The sequence below is a fragment of the Cibotium barometz genome, chromosome 50 (assembly GCF_041138505.1).
Source record: "Cibotium barometz isolate CiBa-2024 chromosome 50, ASM4113850v1, whole genome shotgun sequence".
NCBI classification, from domain to species: Eukaryota; Viridiplantae; Streptophyta; class Polypodiopsida; order Cyatheales; family Cibotiaceae; genus Cibotium; species Cibotium barometz.
This window is the reverse complement of record NC_141095.1, coordinates 25,882,621-25,898,343: the sequence shown is the minus strand read 5'-3', so window position 1 is coordinate 25,898,343 and position 15,723 is coordinate 25,882,621. Positions and strand designations below refer to the sequence as shown.

General features: G+C 47.1%; 1 protein-coding gene across 3 annotated transcripts in view; it reads left to right on the top strand.

The window, feature by feature from the left end:
• The window catches only part of LOC147609980 (DNA-directed RNA polymerase 2B, chloroplastic/mitochondrial-like), a 59,044-nt gene that overhangs the window by 16,868 nt on the left and 26,453 nt on the right, over positions 1-15,723 (top strand). The gene's annotated exons all lie outside the window — the stretch shown is intronic.

The window sequence follows — 15,723 nt, the reverse complement described above, 5'->3', positions numbered from 1 at the left end:
CTTTTTGTGTATTTATTGATTTTTCTCAAAGCTTGAACATGCAGAAGATTTCTTGTGGTTTGTTTAGAAGGTTTGCTCTATGATGATATGTATGCATTGGGGTTTAACCTTGTAGTACTGTGACATGCTTTGGTTGAAGAGTTATGAGAGAGAGAGAGAAGAGAGCAAATGCAAGCACACATACAAGTAGGCCTAAATCCTACAGAATATTTCATCTACAAGGGTGTTATAACTCAATGTTCTAGTACATATCACATAATGAAACTTCTCCCTGATCGAGCCAACACTGCTAGTGCTCAGCCCAATGCAGCAGATCACTTCCAGCTTCTCCAAATCGGCCTTTTTCTGTGTGCTCCACATTGGTAAGCTCCAGATTTATGTGACGGAAAATAATGGCCCCAAGTGCTCTTCATACATGGGAAAGGGGGGCTGGTCGGTTCCTGCCCAAGAGGCTACGCAACCAGGTGTCCATTCTTCTGCAACGTTGCTCCAAGTCCACCTCCAATGGCATCACACAGTTAAGGGCTTGGTTAATCTGGCAATGGGAGAACAGGAGCAGAAGACATTAGAACCTTGAGCTTATCGAAACAACCTTGCACACCCGGGTCTAGCAAAACACACGATGCTCCTTCGTAGTGTGTGTTAGAAGATTGGTCTTTTTTGAAAAAGAGAAATTTTATGTATTGATACACTGCCCACTGCCATAAGGGCAAACAGATATATACAAGATCCTTCTGGGAGCCGAAGACAAAGTCCAGATAGGAGCAGACTATCCAATCCAACAAAAGTCTAGAAACCCGACCAAACAACTTTCAAATGAGATGAAAATTGATATTTGGGCCAATCTAGACCATGGCTCAAAAATCACCTTAATCTAAGTCTGGCATCTAGGGCCAACTTTTTGCTGAGAAAATTTTCCCCAACGCTGAACTTAGGCAACTGGTCAAAACAACCTCCAAATGAGCTGAGAGTTAACATGTGCTCTAGTCTAGGAGGGTAGAGGAACCTCAAATGGACCCTGAGAAAAGAGTAGCGGAAGTTTGGCATCTAGGAGCAACTATTTATTGAAAAAATGGCCGACGCTAGACTTAGGCAATGGATCCAAAAGGATCTTCCAAGACTGTACATACACACCTGGTCACCACCAGAAGTTGAGCTGCTTGACCCAGGGGGTGAAGAAATCATGCTTTTTTTACACGGGGGGACATTGGAGAATCACTGCAGCACAAGGACCAGGGCAGATTTTCCTTGTTTCTGCTGACCCATTCCTGACCAAAAATTCAAAAGTGCTCAGAATGAGCTGAAAAGCAACCTGCAAGTAGGTATTAGTCCGGGGAAGCAATGGATAAAATTTTGTATTCATCCAAGGCCGAGAGGTATGTCTGCCTAAGGTTGGTGTCTAGGCCCCCATTCTGCTGCAAAAGTGCTTATAAACACCAAACTTAGGTGGGGGCTCTAAGCTCTGTAGCCTCCTGAACACTGCCATTTGGGATGGAACAGATATAAATTTTTTCATCACGGAGCAGTCTGAAGGATTTTTTTGCATCAGAATGGACACATGTTTAGAGGTCCACTTATAACTTACAATCTATCTTTTAAATAACAAAATTAATAATATAACTCTTAGACATGGGTTCATTCTTCTCATGTCATATATAAAATAAAAATACCATTCATAATTTAATGCAATTAGTCAAAGTGCCTTGCTTTCATTGACAACATTGTAAAATGAGGCATCACATCGGCTCTTCTCTCAACAGGCTTTGTTCTCAAAGCATAATTTAGAGAACTCTCAAAATAATTTAATTCAGTCTCTTTTGAGAACTAGTCCCTCTTCCCACTGTGGACTGCTTGTGCTTTGGTGCTAAGTTAGAAAGAGAAGAGAGCAACAAAATAAAAAGCACAAATCATGTTAGAAGTCATCTCCTGTCTAGATTTATACACCAGGGCCTTTGTTGTGGGTGTGCCCGCCCTTATCAGGTGTTTTATCATTTTTCCTCACTCCCCGTATTTTTCCCCTATTTTTTTCCATTTTTCTGAGGCTTGGGAGGGCTGCCAGATGATGCCAGGAGCACCCCAGTGCTGGCCGACTTGATCTTCATCAGTCGTGGGCTTCAGGGCTGCTGGCCGACTGCTTTTTATCAGTCGTGGGCATCAGTATGCTGGCCGACTGCATTTATGCAGTCGTGGGCACTCTTGCTGCTGGCCGACTACCCTCTAGGGAGGTATATATAGGACCCCAGCCCCCATACCTTATTTGTATCATTTCTCAGGATCTTCTTGTGTATATAGAGCAGAGTTACACGCCTACATCTCTCTCTCTCTTGTGCTGTTTTTCTGCCTGCGTTTTTGCTCTTGTGTTCCCAGATTTGGTCATCATCTCCGCTGCGTATTCTGACATGGTATCAGAGCCTAGGCTCTAGATAGGTCTTGGGATTTGTGTGAGCAAGAGGGGGACTGTTTTGTGGCTGATTGGTGGACTGTTTTGGGCTGATCGGGAAGAGGAGAAGCAAGAGGAAGGCGGGCTGAATTTGGACAGCCACTTGCAGGTTTTATTTCTTCTTTGTTTCCACCCACCCACCCTTTTCAGAGTACGTCCCCGCTATGGTAGATCTGTTTGAGATGGCCGAGAGACATGTGAAGATCCTGACACACCCCACGTTCCCGGTGGACCGTCAGTTGGGCGGAAGCAACTACGGCATATGGAAGGTGATGATGGAATCCGTTTTGGAGTCTTACGACCTCGCCGATTTTGTCGTTGTTGGTGTTCCACGGCGGCCGGAAGTAGAGGAAGGGGAGTTACCGTCGATCCGGAAGGACCGGGAGGCCCAGACACAGATGTGGGATCGTGTCAACGCCAGGGTCCGTTCGTTTATTTTCCTCAACTGCACACCACAGGTAATCAATCATGTAAAGCACATGACGCTGGCCAGAGGTATATGGCAGCATTTGGCCTCACTTTACAACAGGGTATCGCCCATGAAGAGGATTTCCTTGGAAGTACAGATGCGGGTTATGAGCCCTGCAAAGTCGTCGACGATGCGGGAGCATATTAACAAGCTGCAGGCTCTTGAGCAGGAAGTTCTTCAGGCTGGGAAGGAGATATCGTCAGACGACATGGCCATCACGTTGCTGTCACATTTGCCCTCTTCGTACTCAGCATTTTACTCGTCGTTGATTACCAGTGGCAGGCTCAGCACCATCACGTGGGAGGAGCTTGTGCCCATGGTCCTGGACCAAGAGGAACGATTCACGAATCCTCCTCAGGGTGGAGGTTCGGAGGCCTTAACTGGCCAACGGTCGAAAGGCCGTAACTCGGGCAAAGGGAAGGCTTCATCGGAGAAGTTTTTTGAGAAGAAGTCCGACGCTGACCGCGAGAAACTGAAGGCAGAGAGGACCTGTAATGATTGTGGCGAGAAAGGCCACTACTGGAGGCAGTGTCCCAAGCAGAAGACCGAGAAGGGTGAAGACTCCTTAGCAGCAATCGTGAAGACTCCGGCTTTTGTGCACCTGGAGGTGATGGACACCGATGCTTCATTTTCTTCAGGCAGGGAGGAGATTGGAGGACTCTCCGCAACAACGGATACTCGGGAGTGGATTCTCGATAGTGGTGCTTCCAGGCACATGACTCCTTCCCGTTCCGGTTTATAGGATCTCTGCAGGCTTTCTGGTCATATTCTTACTGGGGATATGTCCACTATTCCAGTTCACAGTGAGGGCAGGATGGAGATAGTTCCCGATGGCAGAGGGGGGAAGCATTCCTCCCAGGTGTTGTATGTTCCGGCACTTGGTTTTCATCTGTTGTCAGTGCATCAGGTTTGCAAGACTGGCGTACGGGTGGAGTTTGATGAGCATTTTGTTGCTCTCCGGGACAAAGCAACAGGCCAAGTGGTTTGGGAAGGTGGAGTGGAGAATGGAGTTTACAGGCTTTGAGCACTCTCTCTCCAAGGTCCTCAGGTTTGTGATGAGTGGCAGTCTGGTAATGGCCACTTAAGTGTGGATGGGCTGCAGGTGCAGGCTTTTCGAGACCAGGTGGTGGATAGCTTGCCAGTAGATGGCAGCAGTTGGCAGGAACTTTCCAGTACTGATGTTGGTAGTTCTTGTGTTCGTGAGTCAGAGGAAGCTGAACAGGTCACTTATGCTCTGATGTCTCGTAGTGTTCGGGACATAGAACTTCCAGTAGATGAGGATGTTCTTTCCACAGGGACCTTTCGGAAAGCTAGGCAGGTGGCAGGTGCTTACTTGCAGAAGGAGGTGGTTTCTCCGGGCTTTGTGGTTCCGGATTCAGAGGGGGTGGTTGACAGGTTTCATCAGGTTTCCAGGACTTGTTTGTGCACCGTAACAGGTGTTGATCCTTGTGAGCAGTGTGATGTCTCTTTGACTCAGAAGCTGTATGGTTCATTGATCTGGTTGATGGACACCAGATTGGACGGGAGCTTCCTGATGAGGCGGTTGAGCTCATGGTTGTAGATGTCTCTTTGGGAGGCAGGATTGCGCTTCCTGTGGTTTCTGCGGCATGCGAAGGATCATGGACTCTTGTACACAGGAGGGGGATTGTTGGATGGAGTCCGACTCCACCTTTGGAGTGACTCGGTTTGGGGAGGAGATTCGGACACGAGGGGATCTACTTATGGCCCAGGAGCAGTTTTCCGGAGCAGGAGGAGGTTACATTGCAGGTTTGGGCTTCCACTGGAGGAACCCATGGTCATCCCGAGGCACTTTGTTCGTGAACAGATCGTTGCTGATGAGATCTTGCTGGAGTTCTGTTCGACGGAGGACAGTACGGTGGACCTCTTCACGAAGTCGCTCTCTCAGGATTTGCTCAGGCGGCACCCCAGCTCCCAATGGTTGGTTACATAGCCAGGAGCTGAGAGGGGGTGTTAGAAGTCATCTCCTGTCTAGATTTATACACCAGGGCCTTTGTTGTGGGTGTGCCCGCCCTTATCACGTGTTTTATCATTTTTCCTCACTCCCCGTATTTTTCCCCTATTTTTTCCCATTTTTCTGAGGCTTGGGAGGGCTGCTAGATGATGCCAAGAGCACCCCAGTGCTGGCCGACTTGATCTTCATCAGCCGTGGGCTTCAGGGCTGATGGCCGACTGCTTTTTATCAGTCGTGGGCATCAGTATGCTGGCCGACTGCATTTATGCAGTCGTGGGATTCTTTCTCCAGTCGTGGGCACTCTTGCTGCTGGCCGACTACCCTCTAGGGAGGTATATATAGGACCCCAGCCCCCATACCTTATTTGTATCATTTCTCGGGATCTTCTTGTGTATATAGAGCAGAGTTACACGCCTACATCTCTCTCTCTCTTGTGCTGTTTTTCTGCCTGCGTTTTTGCTCTTGTGTTCCCAGATTTGGTCATCTCCTCCGCTGCGTATTCTGACAAATCACACATTCAAGTAGACCTAAATCCTACTGTATATTTCATGTACAAAATGAAACCCAATGTGAATCTCCATGATCTCAAACCCAATGTTGCTAGTAGATTCCAGTGCTTAGCACAATGACGTCTGCAGATCACTTTCAGCTTCTCTCAACCAGCCTTCTGCGGTGCACATCAGATTGGTAACTCCAAATTTAGGCGATGGCAAATAATGGCCCCAAACACCATTTTTATCAGCCGAAACAGGGGCTGGTCAGCCTGCAGGATTGGTCTCCTAACGAGCATGCTAGTGTGTGTGTGTGTGTGAGAGAGAGAGAGAGAAAGAGAGAGAGAGAGAGAGAGAGAGAGAGAGAGAGAGAAAGGGCCTATGAGACTAAAAGTAATACAATGGTACCATGGATATACTGAGCCATGGAAAACTGGAAGAAAAAGTAAAATGAAAACATCTGACAGTACATGTGATCAATAGATGATCCTGTGTAAAGTGAGATATGCTGTGATTAGCTAATGACGATACCCGCCTCGGCCAGAACCGATTTGATGGTAGAGTGAATGTCATGCCTCTGTGATGGTAGCTTGTCATGTCGGCAGAGAACCTCACGAATCTGGCTTTGTGTGGTGGAGGGACCTGATGCTCTAGGTTGGGGACGTCTGGCTCGTAGAATGGATCGAGCTCTCTCGCTAAGAACTCCTATGGGGCATGGAGCCGGAGCGTGGGTACGGGTGGTGGGCTCTGATGTCGTAGTAGAGAAAAAGTAAAATGAAAACATCTGACAGTACATGTGATCAATAGATGATCCTGTGTAAAGTGAGATATGCTGTGATTAGCTAATGACGATACTGTCAAATCCCCACGGATCTTCCCTCGAGATCGATCTTGGTTCGAAACTCGAATCCTGCGAACAAACGAACAACAAACAGCAAAGGGGGTGCAGGCCTGACTCACCTCCCAACCATGACAGCCGTGGGCGAGCCCACAGTCTTGGCTGTCCCCACCGAGCCACGAGCTGAGCTAACTAGGTTGACGTACGACCAATCTCCTCCTCGCGACGTCCCATACCGCCACGAAGCTGCCCTAGCGGGCCTCGAGACTGCTGCCGGCCTCGGCTGCATAAAGCAGGTGCACGTCTGCACTAGATCCAGGCTCCAAGACCATAGAGCTCTCACAAACTCGCGAGACTCTCTATATCCAATAACTAACCTTGGCCACCCTTTTATAGACTCTTGGCCGGTCATCGGGCGTCCACACTTGGCCACCCGCCCGTCCATACTTGGGTGCCCGCCCGTTAGTATATCCCTAACTCAGCTCGTCAATCGCCTGCCTAGTTCCAAGCTTCCCCAAGCCTCGAAACTAGTCTTGCATGCGTATAGCACACGGTAGATACCCACTATGCACATGACATACTCCCCTTCCTCTAAGAGCTCACTCCTGAGCTCACTAAAAAGCCAGGGTAATCTCTCTGAAGAGAAGTCAATGTCTCCCATGTAGCGTCCTCCTCAACACGATCCTTCGACTTGATCTTGTATTCCGTGATAAGCGTATGACGCAATCTTCGTTCACGAAATCCAAGAATCTTTTCAGGTTCGTGCGGAACAAATGTCATGTCTTGGACATCTATAATTTCTTGAGGAGTAACTAACTGATCTGCTCCACCCAGTACTTCCTTAAGTCTACTGACATGAAATACAGGATGAACTTTGACATGAGAAGGCAAATCCAATTCATATGCAACTGAACCAATCCGTCGTGTAACACGAAATGGTCCACAGTATCTAGGGCATTTTTCGTTATCTTCAGGGTACCCTGGATCTTGGTTTGTTCTATCCCAAGGGGGCAGCTTGCAGCTTTATGCATTTAGTGATTCAGATTGGGCTAGTGATTATGATACCAGGCAACCACCAGTGGGAATTGTTTTTTTCTTGGCGGTTCATGCATATCTTGGTTGAGTAAAAAGCAACCCACTATTGCCACATCTACTTGTGAGGCTGAGTACAGCGCAGTCTTCACAGCTACAGTAGATTGTGTATGGTTGAGGAGATTATTGGCAGATCTTCGTGAGTGTTAGCAGACACCCACCACCCTTCTCACTGATAGCCAGAGTGCTATGGCCGTGGCATGAAATCCAGTATTTCATGCATGCACCAAGCACATTGAGATTCATTATCACTATGTCAGAGAGAGGTTACATGCAGGGGAGATCAATTTATCTTACTTCCCTACACAGGATAATGTTGCAGATCTATTCACAAAGGCTTTACCTCGAGAAAAGTTTGAAGCGTTCCGCAAATCTTTGGGCTCTCTCATACAGAGAGTGATTTGCTACCTTGTACAGGTTCACACTTTCACTACAGGGGGGATTTGTAGGCATATGCTCACTTATGGTAGTGCTATGTGTGAACAAGGCTTAACCAAGGGCACTTTTTCCCATGTGGTTTTTCCCCTTGGATATCAAGTGTGAAAGGACACTCTACATATAATATTTTGTATTTCTATATTATATGGATGTGACACACATGCAAGGGTTGACTTGCATTTTGTGGCTACCACACTTTTGGCTCTCTCTCTCTCTCTCTCTCTCTCTCTCTCTCTCTCTCTCATTCTCATTTCTGTGTGAGCTTCTTCTTCCTGCACCTAACCCTAATGTGCAGGTTTCTGTGTTTGTGAGTGTGTGAGTCGAACACCAACAGTCGTGAGAGATCAAGGTAGGCTATACCGAAACGGGGGGAGATAGTCCATGTGTATGCCATGTGCATGAAACCACTCGACTACCTTAGAGTACCATGCATGTGTCGGTAATGGTGGTGGCCGTGTCGCTGAGGAGGAGGGCAGTGCAGCTCGTCTCAATCTCTCCCTCTCCCTCTCGCAGTATAATTGCATAGAGGATTCTAGTGCTAGTTGTGGGAGGCGATCTCTGTGAAGCATGTATACATGCTGAATATAAGTGATAGTCTAAAAAGGCCATCTCTAACTAGTGGGACCACCCCAAACTCTGCATCTACAATGTCATGTGGTAGAGATGGCTTACTCTTGATCATGTGTGTGTGTGTGTGAGAGAGAGAGAGAGAGAGAGAGAGAGAGAGAGAGAGAGAGAAATGAAATGAAATGTTATATTAACGTCTTCAAAAGGCCAAAGTGACCTATGAGACCAAAAGGTTACATCATGTCCATGAAATACATCATCATGGGTACTCTAAAAAATAAAAATGAAAATCAAAGAAAGTAACAAGAGCTGAAAGATCAGATCTGATCCCAAAACAAAAAGTGTCCAGCTCTCATATCACCCTAGGATATCCCGCAAGGATGTTGCAACATGGCACCCAATGTAGTAAAGCTGGGCTAGCGGGACAAAGTCCTGTGGTGGTGGGAGATGATGGCTTTGATCCTCTCGTAGTGATGCGGGCGTGGGCGGGGACCACGGGGTCGGGGGTATCGGGCTCTGCATAGCTCAATGGCTTTGCCTAGTGTCACTCCTCTCGGCCATGCTCCTGCATCAGCTTGTTCTAGTGGGTGAATTTGCCCTCATCGCTCCGGTCTGGAAGAAGTCGGTGAGGGCTCTTTGTAGTACTGGGCCTGTGACGGGTACCACTGGTTTGGGCCCTGAAAGGGACTCCCTGTGTTTGCGAAGCTCCAAGAGGAAAAGCCACAAGCATCTCTGGTGTGGGAAATCCATGATCGTGGAAAGTGGTGCAAATCCATCTCGGAAGAGGCAATGGAACCTCCCCCTAATCTCATAGTATATTGGGCATTTGCATACATAGTGGACCTCTGTCTCAGTGTGTGTGTGTGTGACAAAGCTGACATATCCTGTCCTCTGGTGCAGCTGCCCATGGCCCATATCTTCCTGTCTCCACTCTCAATTTATGGGATGAGGTGCGGATTTGTCCAATCGCCCTTCGCACCCCAAATGACAGATGTGTCCATGTAGCGTGAGCGTGTGATGAAGCCGTCTCGTGTCATGCGAAGAAAATGGTCCTTGTAAAAGGTGATCTTCATCCCAAGGGGTTGGATGGGTAGGCACCAGGTCCTCTGAGTATCTAGTCTCACGATGTCCTTCGTGATGACCGTGTTCAGCATTGTGTGGCTGAGAACAAACGAGGGCGCTTCTATGCTGTACTGGAACGGAGGGAGTGCCTTCATCTGCAGACCATGCATACCAAACCAAGTGCTCACCTGGGCATACCAACACTGCATGTCTCCGTCTAGTGCTAGTTGTCTCGAGGACTCTAGGGCGAGCCTATGGTATCTATCTGGTGGGAGCTCCCATAATCTGTGCCCGTATTTCATTGTTCACAAAATCGCCTCTGTCACAATCGGTGCAGCCCCTATCTCCCCCCGCACAATCTCTTGTGGCACTGATGGCTTTTTTCTAATCATGCGTCGCCTCTCCATTGACTTCCACCCATCATATACATCCTTCGTGTCTGTGTCAACTGGCTCCTTCTATCACGTGCACCCATGCACTGTGGTACATGGTCACAAACTGGCTCATCAACAGTGCAAGAATCATGTACAGAAGTAGTATCTTTTAGGATTTATTTGTCGTATGCGGTGACCCCTTTGTGAGCCTAGTCCAGGACATGGCAGGCACGAGCTACGTAGGTCAGTCTCCCAACCTTAGAGTGTCAGATCAGTCCTCTTAACCCACTGTGGAGAATTTAGCAAGTGTGCATCATATAGGGCATGTAGATGTCAACCATAGTAGTAGATGCATTTAGGGCATATAAGTACATTGCATATAGAATGGGGCCAGCCCCAAGGCAGCCCCAAGAGGTGGCTGGCCTTGCAAGGGGCAGCCAACTCCTTGCCATGCCTACAAGACCATGTCGGCTAGGTCCTTTGACTTGGGGCTCTAGTCGGCTAGGCCCATGTAGACTTGGGCTCAGTCCGCCAGATCCGGTAGGCACCCGACTAGCTACAGGCAGCCAACTAGCATCTTATGCTAGTCGCGATCAATTGCAGCAGACCGACCATGATTCAGCTGACTAGGGATTAATGCCAATCGTGGACACTTTCTGCTAGCCGATAGGCTTTAAGGGGCAGTCGACTGGGCACCCTGAAGCATATAAAAAGGCAAGGCATATTCAGTCCATAGATCATCAGATATAAATCAGAGATTATCATCAGAAGTCAAGCATGTGTGCCTAGGCTTGTGCCTGTGCATACTTACAGCCATATTTGTGCTCTCAGCTCAAGGCAAAGAAGCTCAGTCTCTTCAGGAGTTTTCAGCACACCTTCCCTTAGTCTCGGGCCGGTGTATTTCTCTCGAAGATAGCTTCAAAGTCGTCTAAAGCTTATGCACAGTTCTGCCCAGCGTTTGGTCGCTTTGTCCTTGTGCTTGACGGTCAATCAGTCAGTTTGTCCGCTCAGTCTTGTGGACACAATTCAGCTTGTATACAGCTCTCCAGAAGAAGAAGAAGAAATAAAGCAAATACTCCTGCTTGCAAGGGGGGCCCCTTCAGTGGGTAATTGGGGACCCATTTGGTGTCGTCTCTACAACATCTATTTTCAGATTCATGTATGCTGTTTTAAAGGATTGCTAAAGACTCACTAAACTCAGGTTTAAAGAAATGCTTCGTTGTTTCACACGGTGCTAGCTCGGCGCATGTTACATTGGTATCAGAGCTTGGGATGTGATTCAACCAGGCAACCTAGGGTGAGGACATTTGTTGGATGGTAAAGCTAAGATCAGGAAAAACCACTCGTCCATCCACAATGGCATCAAGCTTTGAAGACATCACTAAAGAAGAAGAACCATTTGAAGAAATGCTTTCGCAAAAAGAAGACAATGACAACCAAAAGTGAAAGGAGCAGATACAACAACTCTAGCTTCAACTCGAAAGAGTGTAGAGTGAAAAAGAACTAGTAGAATTACAAGCAACCCTTGGCCCAGCATGAGACACCTAAAAAACAAAGTTCCTCAATGGAACAATAGTGTTGATGGACGACTGAAAAAGAGGAGCGAGACTATGAAGCAAGACTGGCCGAACAACTGGCAGAGATAGCCAAACGCAAGGCCAAAGAGGAGCGATTGCGGGCGGAGCTTGAAGCGAAGGCGAACCACGAACGACAGGCCTGCGAAGACTAGGGACTAGTTCCAGAGGGACTTCATTGTCTTGCCCCTTCTCGGCTATGACATGATCCTTGGAATTCAGTGGTTCCGCTGGTATGCCTTCATTCTCGATTGAAGGCAGGACACCTTCACAATCATCGAAGGTTTGTTTGAGCCTACTATCATTTGCGGGGATCAGAGTATTTAAGGTATCCCACCTATTTCCCACCTTCGAGCCAGTAGAGCTATCAGAAAGGGAGCTGAGTGTGGCGATGATCTATGTCCGCCCACGGCAGATAGCGACATCCACCGCAACTCCATTAGAACCCTAGATGACCGGCCTCCTCCAGCAGTTTCAGGACATCTTGTTGAGGGATAATCTTCCACCAAGACCCCCACCCTCTCGTCCTGAGGACCATCGTATCGAATTGGTACCTGGAGCTAAGCCACCCAGTAAGTTTTCGTATCGCCTTTCGAAGGCATTGGAAGTTGAGTTGAAGACGCAACTAGCACAGTTGTTGAGGTCTGGTTTCATCAGGCCTTCTTCCTCTCGATTTGCTGCAACAATTCTGTTTGTGTAGAAGAAAGATAAGACCGCGTATCTTTGTGTGGATTACCGAGCCTCGAACAAGTTGACAATCAGGAATAAGTTCCCAATGCCAAGGATAGAGTACATCCTTGAAAGGCTCAACGGTGCTAAGTACTTCACAAAGATCAACCTCAAAAGTGGCTATCATCAAGTCATGATTTTTGAGGCTGATTTCCCAAAGACTGCCTTTTGAACAGAACAAGGGCATTATGAGTTTGTGGTCATGCCTTTCACTTTGACCAATGCACTGGTGACATTCAACAAGATGATGTCACGAGTCTTCGCTATACTGATTGGTATATGTCTTTTCATTTTTTGGATGACATTCTTATTTTTTTTGCCACTGCAGAGCAGCTTGTGAAAGATGTGCAGAAGGTCTTGCAGCTTTTGCGAGACAACGAACTCTACATTAATGCAAAGAAGAGCATATTTGGAGTTCAAGAAGTTCAGTACCCGGGCTATGTGATAGGTTCCAAATGGCATTCGCCTTGATCCTGAAAAGATAAAGGCAATCCTCGATGGGGACGTTCCAAAGATAGCCCAAGCGATATGTTCTTTCGTGGGCTTGTGCCAAGCATATAGCTCGTATATGGATCGGTTTTCTAACCTTGCAGCGCCATTGACAGATTTGCTCAAGGGCGTGAAGACTAGAAGACAGAATGTTTCAGTCACAGGTAAGGCTTTAGAGGCTTTCTTTGCTTTGCAACATGCAGCTTTTGAAGCTCCAGTTCTTAAACTTGCATCATGGGATGACCCTTTTAAGGTAATCACTGATGCCAGTAATCTCGCCATAGGAGCAGTTTTGCAACAAGAAGGCAGACCAGTGGCGTATTACAACAAAAAGTTGAATGATGCAAAAAACAATTATCCTGTATATGACAAAGAGTTGCTAGGGATTATCACAGCCTTGAAACAGGAGAAACCTTTTCTTTATGGAAGGGAATTTAATGTGAAGATAGACCACCAGGCCTTGAAGTGGTTACAAACTATGCCAAGTGCCCAGTAGAGTGATAGACAGCACCGATGGAGTCAGTTGTTCCAATAGTTTGGCGGAATGATTGAGTATGTACCGGGTAAGAACAACCCCGTTGCAGACGCTCTGAGTCGCAAAGGTAGTATTCAGATAGTATAGGAGTCCACTGTGTTTGAGATACAAGGAAAAGATTTAGACAGTATGAAGACACAATATATAGATTGTCCAGAATTTTGAACTCCTTACAGCATGGCCCTTTATTCCGAACTGGGTCATTACACCATTGAGAACGGTTGGCTCTTTTACAAGGGTCAACTATGTGTTCTCATGAAGAAAAGACCGGCACTCCTCCATGATGCCCATGATTCACTTGGTGGTGGTCATCGTGGGATCAACAATACTTGGAGAAGTTGGAAAGAACGTTTTATTGGCCGAAGATGCGCAGGGATATGTACAACTATGTTTCTCAGTGTTCCAATTGTCAAAAAGTGAAAGTACGTGATACCAAAGAGGCAGGGTTTCTTCATCCATTACCCGTTCTCGAGGGTCTGTTTCACGACATTTCGATGGATTTTGTTGGACCCCTTCCCGCATCTACTGGATCTCGGAATACTCAGCGTATGAAGATAGTTGACAAATTTAGTAAATTTTGTATGCTTGTACCATGCAAACAGACGGCAAACAACCGAAGATATAGCCCAGCTCTTTCTCCGACATTGGTATCTAGTTTGTGGTTTGCCATAGACCATTACTTCATATCCGGATCCAAAGTTTACATCTCACTTCTGGCAAAAGCATTGTTCGACAACTTTGGTACCAAATTGCAATTGTCCAGTGCGTTCCATCCCCAGACCGATGGCCAAACCGAGATTTACAATCAGTTGGCTTTCAATGTGCTTAAAGCGTATTGCCATGATCAGCAGTCGAAGTGGGAGCTTTATCTCCCGTTGGTATAGGCGATTCTTAATGACACTCACTCATCCAGTGTTGGGAGAACTCCGTACAAGGCAGCCTTTGGTTGAAGATTTTCATCCCTTCTCACGAGGATGATCTCTCCTTTCTTGGAAACCAACAAGTCGACAAAAACTTTTTTAGCCATCAATGAGTCCGTCAAAGAGCGTCTTACCAAAGCTCATGATGCTTACACGAGACAGGCAAACAAGTCACGGTCTCCCGTTGGTAGAGGTGATTCTCAATGACACTCACTCATCCGGTGTTGGCAGAACTCCATATGAGGTAGCCTTTGGTCGAAGATTTTCATCCCTTCTCACGTGGATGATCTCTCCTTCCTTGTAAGGCAACAAGACGACATAAATTTTTTTAGCCATCATTGAGTCTGTTAAAGAGCGTCTTGCCAAAGCTCATGAGGCTTACACCAGACAGGCAAACAAGTCACGGAGAGACGTCAATTTCAAAGAAGGTGAATGGGTATATTTAAGGATCATGTAACAAAGACTTAAGCAAGTGGGCAAGCGCTGTCCAAAGTTGTCATTCCGAAGTTTTGGTGCTTTTCCCATCGTAAAGAAGATAAGCGACGTCGCCATGCAATTCAGATTGCCAGACAGTTGGACGATGAACAATGTCTTCCACGTCTCTTGGTTAAAGCCTTATATTAGAACTTCATTGCAGAATGTTCCAGAAGAGAGCAACAGCTAGAAATGGTTGATGAAGCAGAGGTGATAGAGCCTGAGCAAATCCTTCTACATCATTGGAAGCATGGTTCTGGACGATGTCTTCGCCAATTTTATCCAAAGTTCAAAGATCAAGGGACCCATGAAGCCGTTTGGCTAGATGAAGAATTCTTCCTCGAGTATCCATAGGTATTGGACGAAACTATGAACCTGCCGCCGAGCTAATCAGGAGGGAATGTCACGTGCATCCATGCCCTGTGGTACACGGTGACAAACTGTCTCATCAACAGTGCAGGAATCATATACAGAAGTAGTACCTTTTAGGATTTATTTGTTGTCTACCGTGACCCCTTTGCGAGCCCAGTCTGGGACATGTCAGGCACGAGCTACGTAGGTCAGTCTCCCATCCTTAGAGTGTTAGTTCAGTCCTCTTAACCCACTTTGGAGAATTTAGTAAGTGTTTATCATATAGGGTATGTAGATGTCAACCATAGCAGTAGATGCATGTAGGGCATATAAGTACATTGCATATAGAATGGGGCTAGCTCTAAGGCTAGCCCCAAGAGGTGGCTAGCCTTGCAAGGGGTAGCCAACTCCTTGCCATGCCTACAAGACCATGTCGGCTAGGTCCTTTGACTTGGGGCTCTAGTCGGCCGGGCCCATGTAGTCTGTAGACTTTGGCTTAGTCGGCTAGATCCGGCAGGCATCCGACTAATCAATCGCAGCAGCCTGACCATGTCCAGATTCAGCCGACTAGGGATTAATGCCAGTCGTGGACGCTTCTTCTGCCAGCCGACAGGCTTTAAGGGGCAGTTGACTGGGCACCTTGAAGCACATAAAAAGGCAAGGCATATTAAGTGCATAATTCATCAGATTTAAATGAGAGATTATCATCAGAAGTGAAGCATGTGTGCTCGGGCTTGTGCCTATGCATACTTGCAGCCATACTTGTGCTCTCAGCCCAAGGCAGAGAAGCTCGGTCTCTGCAGGAGTTTTCAACACACCTTCCCTCAGTCTCGGGCTGGTGTATTTCTCTCGAAGATAGCTTCAAAGTCGCCTAAAGCTTATGCACAGTTCTGCTCGGCGTTTGGTTG